This window comes from Hyperolius riggenbachi, chromosome 3 (genome assembly GCF_040937935.1).
Source record: "Hyperolius riggenbachi isolate aHypRig1 chromosome 3, aHypRig1.pri, whole genome shotgun sequence".
NCBI classification, from domain to species: domain Eukaryota; kingdom Metazoa; phylum Chordata; class Amphibia; order Anura; family Hyperoliidae; genus Hyperolius; species Hyperolius riggenbachi.
Window position 1 is genome coordinate 213,124,339 of NC_090648.1, and position 23,427 is coordinate 213,147,765.

Consider the following 23,427-nt stretch of genomic DNA (forward strand, 5'->3'; position numbering starts at 1 on the left):
GGCTTTCTACCCCTTAAGGACCGGCCACTTTTTTTCTATTCAGACCACTGCAGCTTTCACGGTTTATTGCTCGCTCATACAACCTACCACCTAAATGAATTTTGGCTCCTTTTCTTGTCACTAATAAAGCTTTCTTTTGGTGCTATTTGATTGCTCCTGCGATTTTTACTTTTTATTATATTCATCAAAAAAGACATGAATTTTGGCAAAAAAATGATTTTTTTAACTTTCTGTGCTGACAGTTTTCAAATAAAGTAAAATTTCTGTATACATGCAGCGCGAAAAATGTGGACAAACATGTTTTTGATAAAAAAAAACCCATTCAGTGTATATTTATTGGTTTGAGTAAAAGTTATAGCGTTTACAAACTATGGTGCAAAAAGTGAATTTTCCCATTTTCAAGTATCTCTGACTTTTCTGACCCCCTGTCATGTTTCATGAGGGGCTAGAATTCCAGGATAGTATAAATACCCCCCAAATGACCCCATTTTGGAAAGACGACATCCCAAAGTATTCACTGAGAGGCATAGTGAGTTCATAGAAGATATTATTTTTTGTCACAAGTAAGCGGAAAATGACACTTTGTGAAAAAAAAAAAAAAAAAAGTTTCCATTTCTTCTAACTTGCGACAAAAAAAAATGAAATCTGCCACGGACTCACCATGCCCCTCTCTGAATACCTTTAAGGGTCTACTTTCCAAAATGGGGTCATTTGTGGGGTGTGTTTACTGTCCTGACATTTTGGGGGGTGCTAAATTGTAAGCACCCCTGTAAAGCCTAAAGGTGCTCATTGGACTTTGGACCCCTTAGCGCAGTTAGGCTGCAAAAAAGTGCCACACATGTGGTATTGCCGTACTCAGGAGAAGTAGTATAATGTGTTTTGGGGTGTATTTTTACACATACCCATGCTGGGTGGGAGAAATATCTCTGTAAATGACAATTTGTTAATTTTTTTTACACACAATTGTCCATTTACAGAGATATTTCTCCCACTCAGCATGGGTATGTGTAAAAATACACCACAAAACACATTATACTACTTCTCCTGAGTACGGCAATACCACATGTGTGGCACTTTTTTGCACCCTAACTGCGCTAAAGGGCCCAAAGTCCAATGAGTACCTTTAGGATTTCACAGGTCATTTTGAGAAATTTCGTTTCAAGACTACTCCTCACGGTTTAGGGCCCCTAAAATGCCAGGGCAGTATAGGAACCCCACAAATGACCCCATTTTAGAAAGAAGACACCCCAAGGTATTCCGTTAGGAATATGGTGAGTTCATAGAAGATTTTATTTTTTGTCAAAAGTTAGCGGAAAATGACACTTTGTGAAAAAACACAATTAAAATCAATTTCCGCTAACTTTTGACAAAAAATAAAATCTTCTATGAACTCACCATACTCCTAACGGAATACCTTGGGGTGTCTTCTTTCTAAAATGGGGTCATTTGTGGGGTTCCTATACTGCCCTGGCATTTTAGGGGCCCTAAACCGTGAGGAGTAGTCTTGAAACGAAATTTCTCAAAATGACCTGTGAAATCCTAAAGGTACTCATTGGACTTTGGGCCCTTTAGCGCAGTTAGGGCGCAAAAAAGTGCCACACATGTGGTATCGCCATACTCGGGAGAAGTAGTACAATGTGTTTTGGGGTGTATTTTTACACATACCCATGCTGGGTGGGAGAAATACCTCTGTAAATGGACAATTGTGTGTAAAAAAATCAAAAGTTTGTCATTTACAGAGGTATTTCTCCCACCCAGCATGGGTATGTGTAAAAATACACCCCAAAACACATTATACTACTTCTCCCGAGTACGGCGATACCACATGTGTGGCACTTTTTTGCACCCTAACTGCACTAAGGGGCCCAAAGTCCAATGAGTACCTTTAGGATTTCACAGGTCATTTTTGTTTCAAGACTACTCCTCACGGTTTAGGGCCCCTAAAATGCCAGGGCAGTATAGGAACCCCACTAATGACCCCCATTTTAGAAAGAAGACACCCCAAGGTATTCCGTTAGGAGTATGGTGAGTTCATAGAAGTTTTTATTTTTTTGTCACAAGTTAGCGGAAATTGATTTTAATTGTTTTTTTCACAAAGTGTCATTTTCCGCTAACGTGACAAAAAATAAAATCTTCTATGAACTCACCATACTCCGTACGGAATACCTTTGGGTGTCTTCTTTCTAGAATGGGGTCATTTGTGGGGTTCCTATACTGCCCTGGCATTTTAGGGGCCCTAAACCGTGAGGAGTAGTCTTGAAACCAAATGTCGCAAAATGACCTGTGAAATCCTAAAGGTACTCATTGGACTTTGGGCCCCTTAGCGTACTTAGGGTGTAAAAAAGTGCCACACATGTGGTACCGCCGTACTCAGGAGAAGTAGTATAATGCGTTTTGGGGTGTATTTTTACACATACCCATGCTAAGTGGGAGAAATATCTCTGTAAATGACAATTGTTTGATTTTTTTACACACAATTGTCCATTTACATAGAAATTTCTCCCACCCAGCATGGGTATGTGTAAAAATACACCCCAAAACACATTATACTACTTTTCCTGAGTACGGCGGTACTACATGTGTGACATTTTTTTGCAGCCTAGGTGCGCTAAGGGGCCCAATGTCCTATTCACAGGTCATTTTGAGGCATTTGTTTTCTAGACTACTCCTCGCGGTTTAGGGCCCCTAAAATGCCAGGGCAGTATAGGAACCCCACAAGTGACCCCATTTTAGAAAGAAGACACCCCAAGGTATTCTGTTAGGTGTATGGCGAGTTCATAGAAGATTTTATTTTTGTCACAATTTAGTGAAAAATGACACTTTGTGAAAAAAACTCGTCATACACCTAACAGAATACCTTGGGGTGTCTTTTTTTCTAAAATGGGGTCACTTGTGGGGTTCCTATACCGCCCTGGCATTTTACGGGCCCAAAACCGTGAGTAATCTGGAAACCAAATGTCTCAAAATGACTGTTCAGGGGTATAAGCATCTGCAAATTTTGATGACAGGTGGTCTATGAGGGGGCGAATTTTGTGGAACCGGTCATAAGCAGGGTGGCCTTTTAGATGACAGGTTGTATTGGGCCTGATCTGATGGATAGGAGTGCTGGGGGGGGTGACAGGAGGTGATTGATGGGTGTCTTAGGGGGTGGTTAGAGGGGAAAATAGATGCAATCAATGCACTGGGGAGGTGATTGGAAGGGGGTCTGAGGGTTTGGCCGAGTGATCAGGAGCCCACACGGGGCAAATTAGGGCCTGATCTGATGGGTAGGTGTGCTAGGGGGTGACAGGAGGTGATTGATGGGTGTCTCAAGGTGTGATTAGAGGGGGGAATAGATGCAAGCAATGCACTGGCGAGGTGATCAGGGCTGGGGTCTGAGGGCATTCTGAGGGTGTGGGCGGGTGATTGAGTGCCCTAGGGGCAGATAGGGGTCTAATCTGATAGGTAGCAGTGACAGGGGGTGATTGATGGGTAATTAGTGGGTGTTTAGGGTAGAGAACAGATGTAAACACTGCACTTGGGAGGTGATCGGACGTCGGATCTGCGGGCGATCTATTGGTGTGGGTGGGTGATCAGATTGCCCTTGCGGGTTAGGGGCTGATTGATGGGTGGCAGTGACAGCGGGTGATTGATGGGTGGCAGTGACAGGGGGTGATTGATGGGTGGCAGTGACAGGGGGTGATTGATGGGTGATTGATAGGTGATTGACAGGTAATCAGTGGGTTATTACAGGGGAGAACAGATGTAAATATTGCACTGGCGAATTGATAAGGGGGGGTCTGAGGGCAATCTGAGCGTGTAGGCGGGTGATTGGGTGCCCGCAAGGGGCAGATTAGGGTCTGATCTGATGGGTAACAGTGACAGGTGGTGATAGGGGGTGATTGATGGGTAATTAGTGGGTGTTTAGAGGAGAGAATAGATGGAAACACTGCGCTTGGGTGGTGATCTGATGTCGGATCTGCGGGCGATCTATTGGTGTGGGTGGGTGATCAGATTGCCCGCAAGGGGCAGGTTAGGGGCTGATTGTTGGGTGGCAGTGACAGGGGGTGATTGATGGGTGATTGGCAGGTGATTGACAGGTGATCAGTGGGTTATTACAGGGAAGGACAGATGTAAATAATGCCCTGGCGAATTGATAAGGGGGGGTCTGAGGGCAATCTGAGCGTGTAGGCGGGTGATTGGGTGCCCGCAAGGGGCAGATTAGGGTCAGATCTGATGGGTAACAGTGACAGGTGGTGATAGGGGGTGATTGATGGGTGTTTAGAGGAGAAAATAGATGTAAACGCTGCGCTTGGGTGGTGATCTGATGTCGGATCTGCGGGCGATCTATTGGTGTGGGTGGGTGATCAGATTGCCCGCAAGGGGCAGGTTAGGGGCTGATTGTTGGGTGGCAGTGACAGGGGGTGATTGATGGGTGATAGGTGATTGGCAGGTGATTGACAGGTGATCAGTGGGTTATTACAGGGAAGGACAGATGTAATTAATGCACTGGCGAATTGATAAGGGGGGGGGGGGGTCTGAGGGCAATCTGAGTGTGTGGGTGATTGGGTGCCCGCAAGGGGCAGATTAGGGTCTGATCTGATAGGTAACAGTGACAGGTGGTGATAGGGGGTAATTGATGGGTGATTGATGGGTAATTAGTGGGTGTTTAGAGAAGATAACAGATGTAAACAATACATTTGGGAGGTAATCTGACGGCGGGTTTGCGGGCGATCTAATGGTGTGGGTGGGTGATCAGATTGCCCGCAAGGGGCAGGTTAGGGGCTGATTGATGGGTGGCAGTGACAGGGGGTGACAGGGGGTGATTGATGGGTGATAGGTGATTGGCAGGTGATTGACAGGTGATCAGTGGGTTATTACAGGGAAGAGCAGATGTAATTAATGCACTGGTGAATTGATAAGGGGGGGTCAGAGGGCAATCTGAGCGTGTGGGCGGGTGATTGGGTGCCCGCAAGGGGCAGATTAGGGTCTGATCTGATAGGTCAAAGTGACAGGTGGTGATAGGGGGTGATTGATGGGTAATTAGTGGGTGTTTAGAGGAGAGAATAGATGTAAACAATGGATTTGGGAGGTGATCTGATGTCGGATCTGCGGGCGATCTATTGGTGTGGGGGGGTGATCAGATTGCCCGCAAGGGGCAGGTTAGGGGCTGATTGATGGGTGGCAGTGACAGGGGGTGATTGACGGGTGATTGACGGGTGATTGACAGGTGATTGACAGGTGATCAGGGGGGATAGATGCATACAGTACATGGGGGGGGGGGGGTCTGGGGAGAATCTGAGGGGTGGGGGGGTGATCAGGAGGGAGCAGGGGGCAGGGGGGGGGGATAAAAAAAAAAATAGCGTTTACAGATAGTGACAGGGAGTGATTGATGGGTGATTAGGGGGGTGATTGGGTGCAAACAGGGGTCTGGGGGGTGGGCAGGGGGGGGGTCTGATGGGTGCTGTGGGCGATCTGGGGCAGGGGGGGGGGAAATCAGTGTGCTTGGTGCAGACTAGGGTGGCTGCAGCCTGCCCTGGTGGTCCCTCGGACACTGGGACCACCAGGGCAGGAGGCAGCCTGTATAATACACTTTGTAAACATTACAAAGTGTATTATACACTTTGTATGCGGCGATCGTCGGGTTAACATCCCGCCGGCGCTTCCGTATGGCCGGCGGGATGTTGCGGCGGGTGAGCGGCGCCAGGCGGAGGCGGAGGATCGCGTCACGGATGACGCGATCGCTCCGCCCATGCCCCTACAAGGACCGCCGCCATTTGTCTATACGGCGGTCCTTGCGGGGTCCACTTCCCGGCCGCCTCTGTGCGTTAGGCGGTCGGGAAGTGGTTAAATAGGGAGTTTTGGCGCCAGCAATTACGCCTGCGCGTGCGCGCAGCGCATGCGCGCGCGTCGCTAAGCGCACGCGCGTGACCCTCTGTGCATACTGCGCACGCGCATGACCCTGCGTGCACAGCGCACAGTGCCGTGCGCGTGAAGACAAACCAGGACAGTGAATAAAGCCCAGCGCATCCGCGCGCGCGCGCGTAATGACACGCCCGCGGGCACACCGGACAGGAGCAGGACGGTGAGTATGACATTGCCCCCCCCCCCCCCCCCCCTACGGGCAACCTCTGGGTGCCTCTGGGAGCCGGTTTCTCAGGAAACCTGGAATGGAACCTCTTAATTAGTCTAGGTGCATGCACATTACGAGAAGGCTCCCATGAATTCTCTTCCACTCCAAACCCCTTCCATTTCACCAAATACTGAAGAGAATCACCCCTCCTTCTACTATCTAGAATCTTTTCGACCTCAAATTCCTCATGGCCGTCGAGTAATACAGGAGGTGGGGGAGGAACAGAGCGGTTAAAATCATCCGGAATGACCTTCTTGAGGCAGGAGATATGGAAGACCGGATGAACACTCATAGAACTTGGGAGGGTCAATCTAAAAGTTACCGGGTTGATCACCTTCTCGATGAGGAATGGCCCGATAAATTTAGGTCCCAGTTTCTTGGAGGGGCAACGGAGGTGAAGATTACTAGTGGAAAGCCAGACTGAATCACCAGGAAGGAAATCAGGACTCTTCTTGCGTTTTTTATCTGCCCAAAATTTTGCCTTTTCTTGCGATTCTAGCAGAATGGATTGTAGTTTCTTGAAACTTTCTGTGAGGAATGTAAGTCTATCTTGCACGGAGGGGACAGAGGAATCGCTAAAGGAGTCAGGTAAGTAAGCAGGATGAAAGGCATAATTTGAAAAAAACGGAGAAGTCTTCGTGGTAGAATGAGTAGCATTATTATAGGCAAACTCAGCAGTGGGTAACAGTGCAGACCAATCATCTTGGGACTCAGAGGAAAAGCAACGTAAGTACTGTTCCAAGGTTTGATTCGTCCTCTTGGTCTGGCCATTGGTCTGAGGATGATATCCAGACGAAAGACTAGAACTAATTCCTAACAATCTGCAGAGTTCTTTCCAGAGTCTTGAGGTGAACTGTGTTCCTCGGTCAGAGACGATCTCAGAAGGAAGGCCGTGAAGACGGACAATTTCCTTTCACAAAGACTTGAGCCGTGGTTGCTGCAGAAGGAACGCCTTTCATAGGCAAGAAGTGGGCCATCTTCGGAAAATGGTCAACGACCACAAAAATGGTAGAAAACCCTTCAGAGGGAGGAAGTTCAACAATAAAGTCCATTGCAATCCTGTCCCATGGTCGTTCAGGTACCGGTAGGGGATTAAGGAGACCCCAAGGCTTAGATCTGGAACTCTTAGCTCTAGCACATACTTCACAAGACAGGACAAATTGCTTGCTATCTTTAGACATCTCAGCCCACCAGAAGTTTCGCTGAAGAAGTTCCAGTGTTTTGGAAGTACCAAAGTGGCCTGCCAGTTTGCCATCATGACCATTTGCAAGAACTGTCTGACGGAGACCAGGGGGAACAAAAACTTTATCTTGAAAAAGAAAAAGACCGTCACGTGAGACAAGGTTAGTTGGTATTTCTTGTGACGGAATTGCAGCGGTGGCCCGCTTAATTTGACTCAGCAAATCGGATTGCAGCAGAAGAAAATGATTCTTAGAGAGGATGGTATGGGGCTCATCATGAAGTAAAGAATCTTCGTGGAACATGCGGGATAAGGCGTCAGCTTTAACATTCCTGGATCCAGGACGGAAGGTGAGATGAAAATTGAACCTGGAGAAAAATAGGGCCCAGCGGGCTTGGCGAGGTTTAAGTCTTCGAGCAGAGCGTAAGTATTCCAGGTTCTTGTGGTCAGTGAAGATAATAATGGGATGCAGAGCTCCTTCCAGCAAGTAGCGCCACTCCTCAAGAGCCGCTTTGATGGCCAAAAGTTCTCTGTCTGCTACGTCGTAATTCCTCTCCGCGGAACTCAGCTTCCTAGAGATAAAAGCTACTGGATGTAGAAGGGACTTCGGACCAAAACGTTGGGAGAGAATGGCCCCCACGGCAACCTCTGAAGCATCTACTTCCATAATAAAGGCTTGGGATGGGTCCGCATGTCTGAGGATGGAGGCAGACGTGAACAGACCTTTAAGTGTTTCAAATGCAGACTGAGCCTCAGGGGTCCACGTAAAGGGGATGTTGGTCTTGGTCAATTGCGTGATAGGAGCTACTATCTTGGAGAAGTTCTTAATAAATCTTCGGTAAAAGTTAGCGAACCCGATAAAGCGTTGGACTGCTTTACGATCAGAAGGCACTGGCCAGTCTAAAATTGTAGAAACCTTCTTTGGATCCATTTCAATCCCTGCAGATGAAATGCGGAGACCCAGGAACTGAATATTGTCTAGCTCAAATTCGCACTTTTCAGGTTTGGCGTAAAGTTCATGGGTGCGCAAGCGGGATAGAACTTTCTTAACATGACTCCGGTGTTCCTCTAGAGAAGCAGAGAAGATCAGAATGTCGTCCAGATAAACAACTAGAAAGTCATCAATAAAGTCACGGAGCACATCATTGATGAAGCGCTGGAAGGTGGCAGGGGCATTGCACAGGCCGAAAGGCATCACCATATATTCAAAATGCCCGAAACGAGATCTGAATGCCGTCTTCCACTCGTCGCCTTCACGGATTCTAACCAGGTTGTAAGCTCCTCGTAGGTCCAGTTTGGTGAAAACTTTAGCGGTACGGAGTCTCTGGAAAAGATCAGACATCAAGGGCAGGGGATAACGATCCTTGATGGTGATCTGGTTGAGTGCTCTGTAGTCAATACAGGGTCTGAGGGAGCCATCCTTCTTCTCCACAAAGAATATTCCAGCTCCTGCTGAGGAATTAGAAGGTCTGATAAAGCCCTTTTCAAGGTTTTCCTGGATATAATCTTTGATCGCTTGCGTTTCTGGTTCAGAAAAAGGATACACTCGACCATAAGGAATGGCTGCTCCGGGCTGAAGATCTATGGGACAATCATATGTGCGATGCGGAGGAAGGGTATCAGCTTTCTTTTTATCGAAAATGTCCAGAAAGTCGTGATAGACGGACGGGATGAGGGAGGCTTTCTCCGGACTGGTGCACAGCAAACGGCCAGAATTAGTGAAGCAGAAGTTGAGTTGAAGGCCACTTCCCCAGTGGACCAGTTAATTTGAGGGTTGTGACTCTTGAGCCAAGGCATTCCCAGTATTGCAGGGTACAATGGAGAAGGGATCAGGTCGAAGACGAGATATTCTTGGTGATTGCCTTTTACAGTGATCAACAAAGGAAAAGTCTCTAAGGTGATAGGTCCAGAGTGGATGGAGGACCCATCAGCGAGCTGGAGGAATAATGGTCTTCTTTTCTTGCAGGTAGGTAGCTGGAGATCAAGAGCAAGCTGGATGTCAAGGAAGCAGGAACAAGCTCCAGAGTCTATGATAGCTTTAAACTTGAGGTTCCCTCTTCTGGGCTCCTGTAAGGAGAGAGACAAGGGTACATAAGCTGTGGAAGCAGCGGATCTGGGATTCTCAAGAGGGCACAAGGAATCAGGCTTACTCATAGGACGGACTGGGCAATTCTGTCGAAAGTGTCCGGGAGCTCCGCAGTAGAGGCAGAGGTTGGCGGTTCTGCGGCGCTGTCTCTCCTCAGGTGTTAAGGGAGACCGAGCAAGGCCCAACTGCATGGGCTCAGGGTCGTCCAGAGCAGGAGAGCTGGGAACGGGAGCAGAGACAGGTGGCACAACGGGAGCTGGAGGGAACCAGGAACTATGAGTCACGCCTGACCTCTCCTGACGTCTCTCCCTTAGTCGTCTGTCGATCTGGATCGAGAGCTGAATGAGGTCTTTAAGAGTATCAGGAATCCCCACTCGAGCAAGCTCATCTTTGATTGCTTCGGAAAGACCAAGGCGAAACTGAGATTTGAGCACAGAGTCATTCCAGTCAAGATCTCCAGACCAGCGGCGGAATTCCAGAACATATTCTTCCACCGTCCTACGACCCTGGCGGAGAGCGCGTATGGCTGCATCTGCTGAAGCGCTTTTACTGGGATCATCGTATAGCTCGGCCATGGCTTGGAAGAAGGAAGCAGAATCCTGTAGACAATCGTGACTCTGTTCCACCAGCCTGAGGGCCCAGGCTTGGGGTTCTCCCTGCAGTAGAGAGATGATGGCACCCACACGAACTCTTTTATCAGCAAAGGTCCTGGGTAGTAGAGAAAAGTGCAGGTAGCACGCACTTCTGAACAATCTGAACTTGCTCCTTTCCCCGGTGAAACGTTCAGGAAGAGGCAGCTTGGGCTCGGGAGCGGACCCAGCTGGTACTGTGGCAGGCATAGAAGCAGACCCGGATGCAGGCTCAGAAGCAGGAACTGGAGCGGACACCACTGGAGCTGCCACAGGGGCGGGTGCCGTGCTCAGCTGGCCACGGATCATAGCACAGTCTCTTTGAACCTCTTGAACGGATACGGTTAACTGATGAACCAGGTCACAGAGGGCATCAAAGGGTGAACGCTCTCCAGAGCCGTCCATATGGCTGTTAGTTACTGTTAGGAGTAACAGGAATCAGGTGCTGTTGACCGCCCCACTGCGATATGGACCACCCAAAGCACAGAATCTAAGTGACCACGGGTCTTCACCTGCGACCCCTTGAGGGGGAAGCAGGACCACAAACCGTTGAGGGGTAAGCGGATTCTTAGCTGCCTAGTGCCCACCAGGTTGCGCTTCAGATGATCCCACAGAGGGTTGGAGAACAGTTGACGTCTCGATGAAGAGAGCCAGTGACAGGTCACTCGTGGTCGTGGACTAGCAAGAGGTCAGGACAGGCGGAGATCTGGATAGTTGAAGACAGGCCGAGGTCAGGGCAGGCTGCGATCAGACGTAATCAGGAACAAGCCAAGGGTCAGGACGGGCAGCGATCAGGAGTAGTCAGGAACAAGCCCGAAGGGTCAATACCGGGATAACAGTCAGAAACAAGGCTCAGGATACAAGGCACACGCTGTAAGAACTAACAGCACTGTTCCAAAGAGCAGTGCTGTTTAAATAGGGAGTTTTGGCGCCAGCAATTACGCCTACGCATGCGCGCAGCGCATCGTGCAGCGCGTGCATGCGCGCGCGTCGCTATGCGCACGCGCATGACCCTGCGTGCACAGCGCCGTGCGCGCGAAGACAAACCAGGACAGTAAATAAAGCCCAGCGCATCCGCGCGCGCGCGCGTAATGACACGCCCGCGGGCACGCCGGACAGGAGCAGGACGGTGAGTATGACAAAATCATTATAGGAATGGAGAAAGTTGACAAATATAAATTAACTTAAGGTTTACAAGAATATTATATTATTATTGATTTATAAAGTGCCAACATATTCCGTGGCGCTGTATCTACCAAGTTTGCTTCCTGTGGCATTTCAGAATATTTCCTATAAATGTTTTGTGCATAACCAAATCGCACTTCTTTTAAAAGTTTGTTTTTGTTATTTTTGCCATTTGATGTAATTTATCTTTACACTGAGTACTTATGTAGTAGTATCTAATCCGGGCCTTTCATTACTGCTATAACATGGTATAGAATTATGTTTTTATAACCACTGAGCTTCCTCATGTGTGTGGGCTATTTGGCAGTTGGCCAACACTGACAATCTTTCATCATGACTGTTGACCTACAGGGTTTAAAGAAGTTCCGGTGTTGTTATAAGATGCTGAATGAATACAAACGCTGGTGCTCCCTGCTAAAGTCTCCTGTATTTCATAAGATGTCTTTCATATCATAAGGTTTTGTAATTAAAAATGTCAAATTGCACAGAAGACTACATATTACAAGGTCACAAACAGTATTATCGTAGTGCTACATTTCCTGGTAGCAATGAGTATCAGTTATTTCTGCAAAGGGTCTCATCAGAAATGGTCAATAAGATGAAATTAATTCTGGCTTGCATTCAATTTTTTTTTTTTAAAGCAAAATGTTATCAAATTTTTAAACAGTATGAACAATACAAAATAAACAGTCCCACCATCCTCCCCCCACCTATGCACTACCCGCCCCCCACCCCCCTAAATTTCAGTGCGCCCAACAATCAAATAGCTAAGACTGTGCGGGACTGTCCATTCAGGACACCACCACAGGCAACCCTTCTAAGATAAGTCCAGAACATTATGCGAGTCAACATAATCACTCCAACTTTGCCAGATCAAGACAAATTTGTCTAGACAATTACGCTTAAGATAAGTTAACTTATACCATAACATAGCTTTGTTTCAGTGTCGTAGCTAAGGAGTTGTGGGCCCCGATACAAGTTTTACAATGGGGCCCCCCCAAGCACTCTATACATAACAATTGATACAGCGCACCAAAACCTGCCAATGGCAACCACAGTGTCAGAGGTGCAAGAAGGGGATGGGGAACAGTTTGTTAATGATTACCACTATTCAAAGTATCTATAGAAGTGATTATTATGAGCACAGGAACAATAGAAAGCTAATACTGTAGTTGAGCCTTCGGGCCTCTCTGGTCCAAGGGCCCCAATGCGGTCGCAACCTCTGCACCCCCTATTGCTACACCCCTGCTTTGTTTAATCTTTTAGACCATGAGGAGATTGAAGGAAGAGTGTTATTACCCCATCTACTAAAAATTTCCCGTCTCCCATAAAAGCACATCATTTGGACCAAATTGATCCGATGAGAAAAGAGGGTAGAGTCCGTATATAGACCAAGTAAAAGAGTTCTTCTCTCTCACTATCCTCTCACCTATTCTGGCTTGCATTCAAATGTAATACCAATTGTAGGCAGCTTGGAATTGGACCAAAGAGAATAACTTACTGTTGATTTTGATTGGTCCAATTTTAGGCTGCATACATTTGAATGCAAACCATAATTATTTGCCTATCATTGGTCATCTCTTGTTCTCATTTATCTTAGTCATTGTAAATCTAAAAAAAAAATAGCTTTAAAGGTTGCCTGATGTCAGGGAAAAAAAGTTAGACACTTACATCAGTAGGGGGAAGCCTCCATGCACGAGTGGCTCCATATTACTGCGCATGCGCTGACCCTTCTGGCTGCCCCTGTGCAGTGTGGCTATGCTCATACATGGAGGGGACCATGAGGGTCCTGGTCAGCAGCGGAGGGTTTTTGGAAGATCGGGCAAGACTCTGGAGCATCCAGAAGCTTCCCTCTACAGTGGTACTTTTTTAATTTTTTTTTTTAGGCTTCAGATTTGCTTAAACAAATCTAAAGAAAAAGTAGCTTTAACATACCTTTAGCTTTAAAATCAATCACTCCTATAAAGCAAGCTTTTAAAGTCTAGTGAGTGATTTTAATATGTAGCCATTTATAAAGTACAGGCAATCCACCTTCTTCGGCCAACAGTCTAGGTAGTTAACACTCAAGCAATACATAAACAGTAAACCTAATCAAAGCAAGCTATTTGTAGTGCGGTTGGAGAAAGATTTACACTCGTACAGTACCGATCATGCTATAGCAAAAACAATCTTTTTATTTACAAAAATCATGAAATAATCTCATAGAGGACTAAACTTAAATGTCCATAGTATGTTTAGCCATAAAAGACAAACAATTGTTTCCAGGTCATATCATCGGTAAAAAATTCTGATTCACGTTTCACACAATAGCAACTGTTTCTTCACAGGAAAGTTACAACTTCCACTGTGCTTGTTTAACAGCGTGCATGTAGCTGAGACAAAGCCACAGAAGTCTTTATCCTACCACATCATACTGGAAATATTCCACCAGTTCTGTACTTGATTGTCTACAATTGACTCTTATTCAAAACATTTACATCTGCATAATGGTGGAGTAAGGTAAGTGCTTTTATCTTTGTGCCTTGACAACTAACTGTTTTGCATAACATTTTAGTAAGGAGGCTTTTTGGTCTCATTCAGCCATTTACCCACTCCTAGGAGTTCTGGTTCACAAGACAAGACACAGAACATTTATATTGCTTACAGAATAATGTGAACATTATAAGCACCAGAGCTGCAGCCACTAGGATGCACTCTATAGGCAGTAGCCTATAGGGATAGAGAGTCCTGCCCAAGGTCTCCGCCGGGCGGATCGCTCAGAAACAGTCTTATCAGTCCACCGACAGACTGTACACACGCTGTACTGTCTGCTGAAAACCCACCAAGCGGGAGGTGACAACGGACCCGTCGTTGCCTTACATCAGACATGTGTACGAAACTTATGACTGAGAACTGCAGGATGTGATAATATCCTCTGCTGTCACTCCATTTCCAAGTGACCTCACCTTAATTCCAGGTAATTCCAGCCCCTAATCGGTTGGGGCTGATTCGCATGGATCCTGACATTTGCAAGCAGACATATTGGATTTCCCTGTATCCCATTTATGCCCATGCCAAAGACTGTCACTGCAGAAATGTGATAATGGTGTCACTACTAGCCAGACCAGTAACTAATGGATAGTGAACCGAGATTAGTTATCGGAAGTGGACTGACACAGTCCAAGCTAATAGTTCAGCTGAGTAATGTATTTCTTAATAACAACTTCTAATTCTTATAATTGTCTGTAACTGTACAGCCCTTGCCAAAAGCTGTGTGTTTTCTGTGACTATTTTTCTTCCGTTTTTTTCTCTACCTTATGCTATAATAAATGTGATAAACTCTGCAGAACACTTTTTCCTGCCTCACACTACAGATATTAGTGTCAAACTCAAATACAAAGTGGGACGGAATTTAAAAGGACCCTGAGCAGTAGAAATAAATGAAATCGGTACTTACCTGGGGCTTCCTCCAGCCCACCATAGGCCGTGAGGTCCCCCGGCGTCCCCCTGGTTCCATTCCCGGTCCCGCAGCTGTCTTCACTACCGGTGACACCTGGGCCGATTGCTGGCCCGACACTTCCTTAACCCATTCAGGTTCCGTCGTTTTCACTTGAGAAATGTTCACCTCCCATTCATTAGCCTATAACTTTATCACTACTTATCACAATGAACTGATCTATATCTTGTTTTTTCCGCCACCAATTAGGCTTTCTTTGGGGGGTACATTTTGCTAAGAGCCACTTTACTGTAAATGCATTTTAACAGGAAGAATAAGAAAAAAAACGGAAAAAATCATTATTTCTCAGTTTTCAGCCATTATAGTTTTAAAATAATACATGCCTCCTGTCAGGAACCGACCCGCGGCACGCCTGCGTATGCGTTTCCCGACTGCGGGTTTGACCAGATCAAGCGGGGAGCAGCCTTATTTAAGCTACAAACAAGGCTGTGACCCCCCAGAACACTTCTCACTGCCACCACTAGCGGTTCGCTAGACACGTCCCCTCAGCTGTCGAGGGCTAAATACGCAATCTGCGTTTTCGTATTTGGGTCAGCTTTGCGCTTAGGCCGAATACGAGAACGCCACGCACCCACACACAGTTGCAATCTTACACTGTAATGAAGCAAAACCACTAACAGTCGTTCCGAACGATACTGTTAGCCACTCTGCTGTCGCTACTCGCACTGGCGTTTTTCGTACGTTGGGTCAGCTGCGCGCTTTAGGCCAACGTATGACAAACTCCCCCACACACAATGCAATTACAATTTCATATGGTAGTGTTGCTCAAGCGTACAAATAGGCATAGACTATACACAGTTGCACTTCAATCTCTTCTAGGCTATGAGTGTTAGTTTAGCACAGCAGAAGTCAGGCTTATTAAATAATAATTTAATATTCCAGAAAAACATGGAACAATGCAGAACAGAATATATACAAAAGATTACAAAAAAAAAACAAAGTAAAAAAGTTACAAAATTAAGAGTTACAAGGATAAGAGGTTACAAAGATACACACAAAGCGATTTTGCTTACCAAAATACAGGAATCCAGATAGAAGAATCTTGGACTTTTGTGGACGGACACAATTCTGGTTAGACCAGGAGTCCACTAGCTTGGGCCAGGAGACCAATCGCAGCTACTGTCAGGAGAGAACTGATTTGAGGTAGCTGTCCCCTGGTTTTTATAATGAAATATTCACCTCGAGGCTGTAAGCCTGTGTGGACGGGGGGAGACTAGATTTAATTACATTCTCAGTCATAATTGGATATTCAGAGATCCAACATCCACTATAGTACCCACACCCAACAAAAGACTTCCTTAGCCCAATTTCCCCAGGTTACAATGTCTATACATCAAGAGATTGTTAAGTGAGGCTTTTCAACTCCACCAATAATTTAATTTCCTCACAGTGAAATAGGGTTTCTTCACCACAAGCTGACATGACTTTTCCTGAGTAGGCTTGCTTTGTGTATTGAGACAATGGGCCGTCTCCTGAGTTCAAAAAGCCAGGCAGATAATCCCATTAGCAGAAACTCAAAGCACCTCATATGGTCAAGACAATACCCACTTCCTTGCCCCAAGCAATCAACGGCAACAGCTCCCTTCTAGCAGACCTACATGGAACACAGGCAGAAAAATGAAAGAATTTGTTCCTGTTCCTTACATCCTAAGCACCCCAATATATTCCTGACATGCCCCCTCTTCCAGACGGCGCCAGCAGATGATTCTAACGAATCGTCCTGCCAAAGCCGACACTGGGGGGGTAACTCCTTAGCTCCAAGCTACAGGAATGGAAAAGTTGGTCAGGTTGCTGCAATGTGTCGTTGCCCTTGGCAACCTGACGTAACCAACCAGGGGAATGCGAGTCAGTGACGACCGTGAATTCGCGACCATAGAGACAGTGCTGCAACTGGGGAAGGGTTCCAACCGTCGCTACACGCACTCTTTCTATAGTGGCAGGAGCTATCTTTCGGTCCCTTTGGGGAACGAGTATCTGCCGGTCTGCCTCCTCCACTTCGGACAGCTCCGAGGGAGTAACTTCCCAGAACCCTCTCAGCCCGCCCCTCCCAGCTGGTGACCCGCTGGCCAGCCCCCTGAGCTCTTCCAGGCTGCTGTCAAATCGAACAGCCCCAGAGAGCTCAGTGCTGCCTGTCACACATTCCAGGAAGGCTGCAGACGGAGAGGCTCCTGGGCCCTCCGGGCCAGGTTCCGAATTGGATGTGGCTGACCCAGCAACATTTGCCACTTCGGTGGACAGTCCCTCTGCTGTAGACCCGCTAGCGCTGCGGGTTACCCCTGCAGCTGAGGGAGCGCCCACCTTACACATATCATAAACCACATCACCTTTGGTCTTGAAACCATCTGAAGGGGGAAGATCTGGCCTGGTGCCACCTGCCCCTTCAATGAACAGTCCACCTGCTGCAGCCCAGCGAGCGCCGCTGGTTACTACTGCAGCTGACGGAGTGTCCACATGACACACAGCATTATGTAGTACAACACATATGACATCAGCATTATCAGCCCTACATATATTGTCATTTGGGACATCACATAAAACATCCACATTATCTGTATCATTACACACATTGCTACTCAGCACTTCACAAGTAGCATCAACAGTTCTTGCATCGATCGCCTCGATAGTCCGTGCGTCATAAATGACATCATCAGTTTCTGCATTCTCCGTATCAACATGTCCGACTCCAGGCCTAGGCATTGGAGAATCACTAGGGCTGGCTCCTAGTACACAGTCCATAGCCCCTGGGGCCTCACCAGCACTCCCCCCTTGCACAGCATTATCAAACCGCACCTGGCAAGAGTCCTGAACTTCTGCTGGGGGTGCAGGCTCCACAGGGTTAGGAGTAGGCTCATACCGGGCCACTAACCGTCCCAGGTCAGTACCCAGCAAAACGTTGGTGGGGATTTTGTCGGTTACCCCAACTTCTTTCAATCCGCTGCCGGCCCCCCAATTCAGGTGGACCAAGGCGGTGGGTATGGCTGGGGTGACACCCCCAATTCCTCTGACAGCAATCATTTTCCCAGGTATGTACTGCTCCGGGTTCACAAGCTGGGGATGTATGAGAGTCACTTCTGCTCCAGTGTCTCTCAGCCCAGTGGCAATTGTACCCCCAACCGTGACAAGCTGCAGATTCTCTGCATAGCCAGTAGCATTCCTGGTAGCACACAAAGCCGTTGGGACTTCACTGGGGTTTGAGGCCTCACTGGATTTTGGGGCCTCCCTCTTCCTCTCTGGGCAAGTCCTGCTGATATGACCCACCCTGTCACATACAAAGCATTTCCGAGTGTCAGGGGTTGGTTGCCTGAATCCAGGAGACAGCTGTGCTTGCCTCCTCTGGGTGCTGGGTGACACAGGTTTAGCACACTGTTCTCTTCTCCAGCTGGGCGTAGTAGTCCTCCGGGACTCAGGTGCTCTATGGGCGGTGTAGGAATCGGCCATTTCTGCAGCCTCATCCACTGTCTTTGGTTCTCGATCCAGCACAAACAGCCGGACCTCAACAGGACAGGTGTGTAGGAACTGGTCTTTTATCATCAGCTCCTGCAGGGCATCCAAGGTTTTGACTGACAGTCCTTTTAACCACTGCTGGAAGGCAGTGCGCAGGTTGCACGCATGATCCAGGTAACTGTCATTAGGACCTCGCTGCACTGTCCTGAAACGTTTGCGATACACCTCTGGCGTGAGGTGGTATCGCGCAATAATGGCTTTCTTAATTGCCTCAAAGTCTGTTTCTTCCTCCTGGGGGAGACTCACAAACGCCTCCAGGGCCTTGCCTCTCAGCCCTGGTGTGAGGTATCTTGCCCACTGCTCATGGGGCACCCCATGCTGCCGACAAGTCCTTTCAAACCCCTGTAGGAAAGTGTCTATGTCAGAGTCCTTGTCCATAGCGGGGAACTTATCCAGGGGGATTCTGTGGACTCGCTCACCTTCGCGTTCTGCGGGTCCAGCAGACTGGTTCTGCTGCTGAAGTTTAGCCAGCTGCAGCTGGTGTCGCTGTGCAACTTGCTCCCTCTGGGCTTGTCGTATTTCCCTCTCTGCTTGCCGATGTTCCAGGATCAGCTTTAGGCGCAGTTCGGGCTCAGCCGAACCTAGTAGCTGTAGGTCGGCTTCCAGAGATGTCATCTCCGTGTTCGGTGGATCATCCAGGACATCGTCTCCACTCGCATCCTGTGGCGGGAGCGATTCCTTCTCTGGCGTGTCGTGAGCTGCATCCGCTGACGTTGAAGCACGGGCTCGCTCTGCCTCATCATGCTCCTCGAGCGCACGAACTAACTGCTCCTTAGTCTGGCCGCTCACCGTCTCGATGCCTTTGTGCTCACACAGGTTGAGTAGTATCTCTTTGTTTTGCCTTGCATAGCTGGATGCTTTCTGAGCCATCGTGTTGCAAAAAATAAAAAGAAAAAAGGGGGGAAGGGAAAGCAAATATCAAGTGTGTATCTTTGAACAAAAAAAAACGTATATAGATTCTGCACTGAGTAGACTTCTGTAGGCTAGTTGCTTCTAGCAAGCTTCCAGCCTTTAGTACTCAGAATAACGAGCTAAACTGCGTACTAATGTACTAATTGATCCCACCGCTGCCACCAATTATGTCAGGAACCGACCCGCGGCTTGCCTGCGTATGCGGTTCCCGACTGCGGGTTTGACCAGATCAAGCGGGGAGCAGCCTTATTTAAGCTACAAACAAGGCTGTGACCCCCCAGAACACGTCCCCTCAGCTGTCGAGGGCTAAACACGCAATCTACGTTTTCGTATTTGGGTCAGCTTTGCGCTTAGGCCGAATACGAGAACGCCACGCACCCACACACAGTTGCAATCTTACACTGTAATGAAGCAAAACCACTAACAGTCGTTCCGAACGATACTGTTAGCCACTCTGCTGTCGCTACTCGCACTGGCGTTTTTCGTACGTTGGGTCAGCTGCGCGCTTTAGGCCAAACTATGACAAACGCCCCCACACACAATGCAATTACAATTTCATATGGTAGTGTTGCTCAAGCGTACAAATAGGCATGGACTATACACAGTTGCACTTCAATCTCTTCTAGGCTATAAGTGTTAGTTTAGCACAGCAGAAGTCAAGCTTATTAAATAATAATTTAATATTCCAGAAAAACATGGAACAATGCAGAACAGAATATATACAAAAGATTACAAAAAAAACAAAGTAAAAAAGTTACAAAATTAAGAGTTACAAAGATAAGAGGTTACAAAGATACACACAAAGCGATTTTGCTTACCAAAATACAGGAATCCAGATAGAAGAATCTTGGACTTTTGTGGACGGACACAATTCTGGTTAGACCAGGAGTCCACTAGCTTGGGCCAGGAGACCAGCCGCAGCTACCGTCAGAAGAGAACTGATTTGAGGTAGCTGTCCCCTGGTTTTTATAATGAAATATTCGCCTCGAGGCTGTAAGCCTGTGTGGACGGGGGGAGACTAGATTTAATTACATCCTCAGTCATAATTGGATATTCAGAGATCCAACAGCCACTATAGTACCCACACCCAACAAAAGACTTCCTTAGCCCAATTTCCCCAGGTTACAATGTCTATACATCACGAGATTGTTAAGTGAGGCTTTTCAACTCCACCAATAATTTAATTTCCTCACAGTGAAATAGGGTTTCTTCACCACAAGCTGACATGTTTTAGACTTTTCCTGAGTAGGCTTGCTTTGTGTATTGAGACAATGGGCCGTCTCCTGAGTTCAAAAAGCCAGGCAGATAATCCCATTAGCAGAAACTCAAAGCACCTCATATGGTCAAGACAATACCCACTTCCTTGCCCCAAGCAATCAACGGCAACAGCTCCCTTCTAGCAGACCTACATGGAACACAGGCAGAAAAATGAAAGAATATGTTCCTGTTCCTTACATCCTAAGCACCCCAATATATTCCTGACACCTCCATTATTAAAACTCACGTATTGTATTTGCCCATATGTCCCGGTTATTACACCGTTAAAATTATGTCCCTATCACAATGTATGGCGACAATATTTTATTTGGAAATAAAGGTGCATTTTTTCCGTTTTGCATCTATCACTATTTACAAGTTTAAAATAAAAAAAATATAGAAATATTTCATCTTTACATTGATATTTAAAAAGTTTAGACCCTTAGGTAAATATTTACATTTTTTTTTTTTATTGTAATGGTTTTTTTTTTTTTATATTAAACATTTTATTTGGGTATTTTTGGGAGGGTGGGATGTAAAGTATAGTGTTATAATGTAATTGTGTGTTATGTTTAATTTTTTTTTAATTTTAGTTGTAGTTTTACTTTTTGGCCACAAGATGGCGGTCATGAGTTTGTTTACATGACGTCACTCTAAGCGTAACACACGCTTAGAGTGACTCATCGGGGAGGGAACGGCCAGAAAAAGCACAGCTTCCGAGAGAAGCTGTCACTTTTTCAGCGGGGGAGAGGAATCAGTGATCGGGCACCATAGCCCGATACATTGATTCCTTGGCTACCGAATCCGCGGCCGGGAGTGCGGTAGCACGCATGGTTCCTGGACGTAGTTTGTATGTCCAGGAATCAAAATAGGTTAACAGTGACGCTCCACGTCATCACGCTGGCAGCTGTGCGTTATGACGGTGGCCGACGTGACAGTCCTGTGCATGCGCGGTTTAGAATTAGAATACCGCGCATGTGCAGGACTGTCACGCCAGCCACCGTGCTAATGCGTAACAGCCGGTGTGATGACGCGTTCCGTCAAGGCTAAGGAAGTGTCGAGCCGACACTCGGTCCGGGAAGTCTGCAGCAGGACCACGAGAGGAGCCAGGAGGATGCCGGGGGACCTCGTGGACTATGGTGGGCTGAAGAAAGCCCCAGGTAAGTACCAGTTTCATTTATTTCTACTGTTTAGGGTCCCTTTAACATAGGGACCAAGTTGCAGGCCATCCTCAATGTCTAGTAGCCACCTCCCTCCCTTATAAAGTTACCTGGTGTCTAATGCCCCCCCATTCAGTTCCCTGGTGGCCTTCCTCCCTACCCTATACAGTTCCCTGGTGTCTAATGCCTCCACCCTCCCCTATACAGTTCACTGGTGTCTAGTGGCCCCCTCCTTACCCTATACAGTTCCCTGGTGTTTAGTGGTCCTCCTTCCCTCACCTACACAGTGTCCTGATGCCTACACTAGAGCAGTCCCCCCCTCCTGAGGATCTCTCTCCCACTGCCCATCAGGCTTGACCCCTCCTTCAACACCTTCAAACAAGCCCTCTAAACTCACCGCTTCACGAAGGCCTACCCCACCTCGCCAATGCCCTAACCGTATCTGCCTAGAACCTCTTGATGCAGCCCCCCTCCTACTGGGTCACCACCCCCTCCACTCTTTAGATTGGTTTCCTTTGGCAGGGCTCTCCCTCCTTGTGTATCCTACCAGATCTTGTATCCTGCTCACAGAACAATGTGAACTTGTATTATTGGGGCTACTTTTCCAGTGTATTATCTGGCATTATGAATCTTATTGCTTATTACCTGTATTGTGTTATTTGTCACCCCCATTATTATTATCATCTGTAAACTTATTTATTGTACAGTGCTGCATAATGTTGGTGCTATATAAATCCAATAAATAATAATAATAATAGTGACACCCCCTCCCCTCCCCCCCCCCTATTCAGTTCCCCGGTGTCTACTGATTTCCCCCTCCATCCCCCATATAGCTTCCTTGGTGGTCTAGAGTGGGCCAAACATAATGCAAAGTGTGTAAACCACTTGTGGGCCAAGTTTGATGGCTCTTCGGTATGAGCTACTGTAGACTTTTAGCTGGAGTAATTGGATTAAATGTATTCTAGAAAAAATAAGGGTTGATAATACTCTAGAATAGGGTTTAGTAGGGTATAAAACCAAATTCTCAATAGTAGATCAAGACCGGTTAAAGCTACAACCTAATTATTTCAACCTAATTATTATTACTACTATAGTGGTAATAAAATCATACTTTATTGGTGGAAAAGTCATGGGTGGGAAAAGTCATGGGTGGTGGGAAAAGTCATAGATCTGTACAGCAAATGGTTTTAAAGGATTATGGTTTTTCATTAAAAAACTGTGTATATTACTTATTGGGCATGTAAAACATGAAGTAACTGCCACATATGCTTCAAATGAGACATCACAGTTGAATCTCTAATAAACACAGGCAATGTGTGGAAGTGCCTAATGCATGTTTCACGGCCAAAGTAGCCACCTCTTTAGAAGCCCAACAAGTCCAAAGACAGTATTCTTTGGAATACTGCAAACAATGCAAAGTATTAGGCTTAGAGGGTAAATACAAATAAAGGACTGAAGAAGCACCACTGAAATATACAGTATATACCAGTTATTAGATCTTCTCGCACTCTGACTGGAGGCCTCTGTGGATTCTTTTATGAATAGTTCTGTGTGCATGCAATAGTTATATAAAACATATGAGCAGTAAATATATTTGTGAGCAGTAGTTAAAAATATTTTTTTGCATGCGATTTGGTAAGGTAAACGCTGATCTTAGCAGCCCCCAGGTTTCTGTTTTATTCCAGACATGCCAGAAGATTACATTGAGTAAGTGCTGTGATGAGGAATTGTGGATGAAGTTTTAAGGTGTGGTTTTAACCAGTTAAGGACCACAGGCTTACACCCCCTAGTGACCAGGCCATTTTTTACAATTCAGGCCACTGCAGCTTTAACAGCTAGCGGCAGGGCTATACAACTTAGCACACAAATGAATCTTGCCACTTTTCTTGCCACCAACAGAGCTTTC

General features: G+C 46.8%; 1 protein-coding gene across 1 annotated transcript in view; it reads left to right on the forward strand.

The window, feature by feature from the left end:
- The first annotated feature begins 13,660 nt into the window (after window positions 1–13,660).
- LOC137561301 (cytochrome P450 1A5-like) overlaps window positions 13,661–23,427 on the forward strand; it is a 92,338-nt gene continuing 82,571 nt past the window's right edge. The window contains exon 1 of the mRNA XM_068272569.1: window positions 13,661–13,691. The gene's annotated coding sequence lies outside the window, so the exon portion shown is untranslated. The remainder of the gene's footprint in view (window positions 13,692–23,427) is intronic.